Source organism: Myotis lucifugus, unplaced genomic scaffold (assembly GCF_000147115.1).
Source record: "Myotis lucifugus unplaced genomic scaffold, Myoluc2.0 scaffold_4, whole genome shotgun sequence".
Taxonomy (NCBI): domain Eukaryota; kingdom Metazoa; phylum Chordata; class Mammalia; order Chiroptera; family Vespertilionidae; genus Myotis; species Myotis lucifugus.
Genome location: NW_005871052.1, coordinates 7785733 through 7791732, shown reverse-complemented (window position 1 = coordinate 7791732; position 6000 = coordinate 7785733).

The following is a 6000-nucleotide window of genomic DNA, read 5'->3' as shown; positions in this document are numbered from 1 at the left end:
TAGTTCGCTTGTTTAATACCTGTACCTTTAAAAAAAAAACAACAATTTCCCTCTGAGGTCAAGACTTCGTTTCATTCGCCATTGTTTCTTCAAACCGCACACCTGTGCCTGGTACATAGAAGGTGCCAAATACACATTTGTTCAATCAAAACACAGTCTCAGGACAGAGCAAGATAGTGCCAACCTGCCAGCCACAGAGCATGATGATGGCATAAACTCCACAGATGAAAATGAAATTTCTACTTGAGAAAAATTACATAGCATAAATGGTTATTAGACAGAGGAATCCCAGCGATCTCCTTATAACCCCAGGAAAGGCGCAGAGCAAGGAGAGGGAAACAGAATGAGTGGGATCCTGGCTTTCCTTTTCCTAGCTGTGTGTGACTTTAAGTAAGAGACTCAACCTCCCTCAGCCTCAATTTCTCATTTATTCCAAAGATCAAATGAGATTATAATATAAATAGCACCTTAAGGTTAGATCCTGACCAACACTGCTTCCTTCCATGCCTACTTCTCTCTTTCCCATGACAATAACGAAATCTTGCATCTAAAATGGTAACAAATAATGAAATCTTGCATGTAAAATGGCACAGAAATAATGACATGCAGCAGTCAGAACCGGGGACCTCTGAGCCAAAGAAACCTCTGAGAAATAGTTGGCACTTTCATTTTACAGAGGAGATTAACCAAAGAACTTATATGTGCTTAGTGCTTATAGAGCATAGTGCTCTATCAGTAAAAGCTTATCTATTTAAGCATTTAAAAGACACTAAAAGACACAAAGATAAATACAATGTCATAACCACCATAGTGCCAATGGAGGGCTGAGCATATACCAGGCACTGTGCTAAGAGCTGAACACAGGTTACCACGCTGAATCTTCACAACAACAGGGTGAGTTCACAGTCAGCAAACCGAGGTTCCAAGTACCCTGTTTAATGCCAGATAGCCAGCAAGTGGCAGCTAGGATTTCACTGACCAGTCTGTTTATTTCTATAACCTGGGCTGCAAACCGAGTAGAAATTTCTGCTTTCCACAGACCAAACCAACCAAATCCTTATTTGGGAAAATTTGAAAACACCAAAATATAGTGTTTCTTATTATAAGATCACACATTTTGTAAAGTATTTTATATATTTAAAATGTATTAGTGCAGATATGTACCCCCATTGCCTCCCTCCACACAGCTCCTGTCACACCCCAGTCCTTCACAGCACCATTATCTGTTAAGTTTATTCTTTTTAAAAATTTTATATTCATTGTTGACAGTATTGCAGATGTCTCCCCCCACCCCCCGCCCATTGACCCCTTCCACCCTGCTCCCTGCCTCACCCAAGGCCTTCACCGCACTACTGTCTGTCCATGGGTTATGCAGAGATGCATATAAGTTCTTTGGTTAATCTCTTCCAGCCCCCCCATCTTCCCTCTGAAATTGGTCATTCTGTTGCATGCTTACATGTCTCTGGATCTATTTTGTTTGTCGGTTTATTGTGTTCATTAGATTTCACATTATAAGTGAGATCATGTGATACTTGTCTTTCTCTGACTGGCTTGTTTTGCTTAGCATAATACTCTCCAGGTCCATCCATGCTCTCTCAAAGGGTAAGAGGCCCTTCTTTTTTACAGATGCATAGTATTCACACCACCATTGTCTGTGTTTAATTTACTCATAACAATGTAGTTATATTTTAAAAAGAAGACACGTATGTACATTATTAAACAACAGGGCTCACAGTGCAGACCAGCCATACTGGGAAGCCTCTGAGAAGCATTTAGGGTTCTGACAGCAGTACCACATGGGCAGAGTAGGGATAAAAGTAGTGCTTTGGGGAGAATCGTAGTGACCAGTAGCATAGCTAAAGAAGGGGCCTCACAATGTACCCTCGAGTGGAACAACTCCCCAGGACTGACGTGCAAAGTTCTAGATCTCTCCAACAGCCTCCAAACATGGCTTCCAGCTGCAGAAAGTGGACAAATTCAGGCATACCGGGCACAGGTATGGGGGTGGAGGGTGCTGGACACAGCACAACTGCAGAACTAGAGTTCAGACAAGCACGTGTGTTCATACCACGTAACATAGCTGTACATCGTTTACAAAAGGAGTTCGGACCTCCCTGTCACCTCTTTGGCAGTAGGTCAGGCCATCTCAACTTCTGACACATAGACACCCTCATCAGGAGGAAGGCTGTCCTGTGTGGTGGGGACAGGCCTTTAACTGAGGGCAAAGCTCTCACAGCTACAGCATTACTTGAACATCCTAAACAAAAAGATGTTAATTGCTAATTTCACATGTACAAGCTAAAATTACTTCATATCCCATACCCCAAGGAAGGGTCATCAATCATCTTTTTACACAGTGGAGTCATACACACCTTTGATCATGCCTTAGGAAGTGCAATTAGGGGGTAGAGGAAAGAGGTTCCATATCTAAAATTTGTACTTACAGCTATGAGAACACTTTTAAAGTATTTTTTTTTTGAGCCCAAACAATGTCTAAGGACCCACTAAGCCAATGAGGGAATTTTATTGGTAAGTTAGGTCCATGGTAATGGAACCTATCCAGGGTTTCAAGCACACCTAAACTGAAGAGAAATTAAAGCCATTCCTGTAAAAGAGGTCCAGTGTAGGCACAGGAAGACACAGCTACCTGACTGATTAGGGCTTCTTAGGAATGGATGTTAGTTGAATTGAGGATTCTAGAAGGACCATTCACTATAGAAGCCTTTCAAAGTTCTTGCTGTGGAAAAATAAACAACATCAGTGGCAATATTCGCCAAGCATGCATGTCCCACTCTACTAAGTGTTATGGGTTAAGTGTTAGCATAAGGCTCCCTGCGGGTTGTTTCTCTGACACAGAGCTGCATAGCACAGCCTGTGTTAGGAACAAACAGTAGAGGCACTCTGAGCACCATTCTATCAGTCACAGATTAAGCATGTGACCCCTTTACTCAGCCAGTCCATCGTATTAAAGCCCCGTGGAAGAGAAATCCCTTATATGTCACTTGTTGTCAAGATGGATTGCCAACAAGTTTTGGTCTTTGAGCCCTTTATAATACAATGGGCCAGATGATATATCTACCAATCCCTGGGGGCTGAGGGCCTGTAACCTTCTGGTGATTTGATCTCATGCTGGAACAGATGGCACAGAAGGAGAAGATAAAGCACAGATGACCCTGAGAAGGACAGATGTTAGTAGAGGTTTAGTCTACTGGTGGAGTCTGCCACCCACAGCAACCAAAACCAAATGTACCTCCTTTGGCTTAAACATAGGGGTAAGCAGATACATTTAAGCTCCTAGCGGATGATGAAATGGAGCTTGATTGAGCAAGGCAAAAGAAAAAGGAAAGGAAAGGAAAGGAAAGGAAAGGAAAGGAAAGGAAAGGAAAGGAAAGGAAAGGAAAGGAAAGGAAAGAAAAGAAAAGAAAAGAAAAGAAAAGAAACCTGGACCCTCAGTCCAGCCATCAGTTAGATAAGAGTATGCACCCACTTCTATAGGTAGAACCACACCAGCTTTGTAGTTTGAAAAAAAATGTGCCAGAATATGAAGCTAACTTCAATGTTCCAAATGAGCTCTAGTGGATAACTTGGCCATTCTCCAACCCTGCAGCAAGAAGAGAGTTGGCACCCTAGCCTGTAACTCAGCATCCCCACAAGAGTAAGGTATCCTCGCCTGTCAACAGGAAGATACTGAGAGAAGAGAGAACACACATTAAGTAAAGAGCATTGCAATTAATTGTTGGTAAATATGGAATAGGGTACTAGGAGCTGAAGAGCATTCTGGAAAAAAAATGACTTTCTTCCACAGCCTCATATATGCTTTAGCAGCTCAGTGTGGTAGAAACAGGCAAAGGCAAGGAGATGAGCATTGGCTATCTCAGAGTGGACAGTAAGTTAGCATTCAGCCCTGAGGAGTTAGTAAGGCATATCCTCCAAGAAATAATCATTACAAAGGCCAAGAACCTCATTACAAGCAGCACACAGCTGGGGCACCCCTCCCCAGGTGATGGGGCCGCTATTCTTTCCAGCACATGGGAGGCCTCTGATGTCACAATTGGGGAGGCTGAAAGTTTTCTGTTGTGAAATAACGTGATACAAAAACTTTGCCTGACTTCAGGTGGAGCTGAGAATCCAATTCCAAGTCTCAATGAGTTTTCTTGTTAATCAGCAGGTTAGAATGCTGGGAACTTGAACCATGCAGTTATTACTTCTGCAGTCTGTATCAGGAATTCCTGTTTCCTTTGTAAAAAGGTCCTGTGATAGCACAGCTGACGATTATTGGTTAGTGTATGCAGCCCTGTGCCCAGATGGGAGTGAAGCCACCAATGACAGATTGGTTTGAAAAAGGGACATGTGACATGCAGCAGTTGCCATACAGTCCTGAAGCCCAAAAGTGGAGCTGTCAGAGAGGGATGGTTCCTTCTAAGAACAGAGAACTAATATAATTACTAAAAACTCGACCAAGAGAGCCCAAGGCAGTGATTAGAGGGGTCACCTCCTGCATCCAGGGAATGGTATTTCTTAAGCAGAAGGATCCAGGTTAAATGTCTAGTTGCTGGTGTCCATTTTCTTCCTATATGCCCACCTGAAACCACCCCCATAAACTTCACAAGTAGCATGTCCACAGGCAGATATTGGCAGGCCCCAAATGCTGCTGAGGCTAATTCCGTTTGGTGTGATCTGCATTCTGTGTTGGGAGTGGAGTCTCACTGTCAGCCAGCCTGAGGAGCCCATGTACGAATGGCCAATAGTAATCAAGACTCAATTACAATGGGGGGGGGGCACACAACATGCACAAAGGACATTCTTAGAGCACCCAGTCCTGGTGATCAGCGACACTGTGCCACTGGGTTCCACAGGTAACCTATAAGGCAACCCTACCAAGACTGGGAGTCAAAGCAGATCTACCCAATACATAAAAACAAACACAAGCAGGCAGCCAAAATGGGGAGACAAAGAAACAGGCCTCAAATGAAGGAACAGGAGAATTCTCAAGAACAACATCTAAAGGAAGTGGAGGTAAGCAATTTATAAGATATAGAGTTCAGAGTAATGATTATAAACATGCTCAACAGCATAAAAAAATGATACAGCAACCATAAAAAAGGACCAGTCAGAAGTGAAGAATGCCATAACTAAAATAAAGAATACACTGGAAGGGATAAACAGCATGCTCCATGAAGCAGAGGATCAAATCAGCAAATTGGAAGACAAGGTGGGAAAAACAAACAAACAAAAAGAAACACTCATCAGAACAGAAAAAAAAATATTTTAAAAAATGAGGAGGCCGGCCAGCATGGCTCAGTGGTTGAGCATCAACCTATGAACCAGGAGGTCATGGTTCCATTCCCAGTCAGAGCACATGCTAGGGTTGGAGGCTCAATCCCCAGTAGGGGGCATGCAGGAGGCAGCCGATCAATGATCCTCTCTCATCATCGATGTTTCTATCTCTCTCTTCCTCTCTGAAATTAATCTTATCCAATAAAGAGGGAATATGCAAATTGACCATCACACCATAATGGTCAAGATGGCCACGTCCATAGTTGGGGCAGGGATTCAGTAACACAAGATGGCTGCACCCACAGCAGAGGCCTAGTTCCCATAATGAGTTTTAATGAGCAGTCAGCTGAGACCTGAGGCTGTGTGGCGCTGGTCTGCGGCAGGGGACCTGATGCTGCGCCCCCCCCGCCTGGCGGAGCTTGACGGGGCACCTCAATGTGTGACCGCCTCCTGGCAGGGCTTGATGGGGGACCTCAGGCCACACCCCTGCCCCAGTGCCAGGCCAGGAAACCTGAGGCCATGCCCCCCACCATGTGGGGCTTGATGGGGGAACTCAGGCTGTGCTTCCCACCTGCGGGGCTCTATGGGGGACCTCAGGCCATGACCCCTGCCCTGTGGGGCTTGATGGGGACCTCAAGGCATGCCCCCTGCCCAGGTTGGGGGACCTCAGGCCATGCTCCCAGCTCCGGGCTGGGGGTCCTAAGGCTTCTCCCCCTGGTCCGG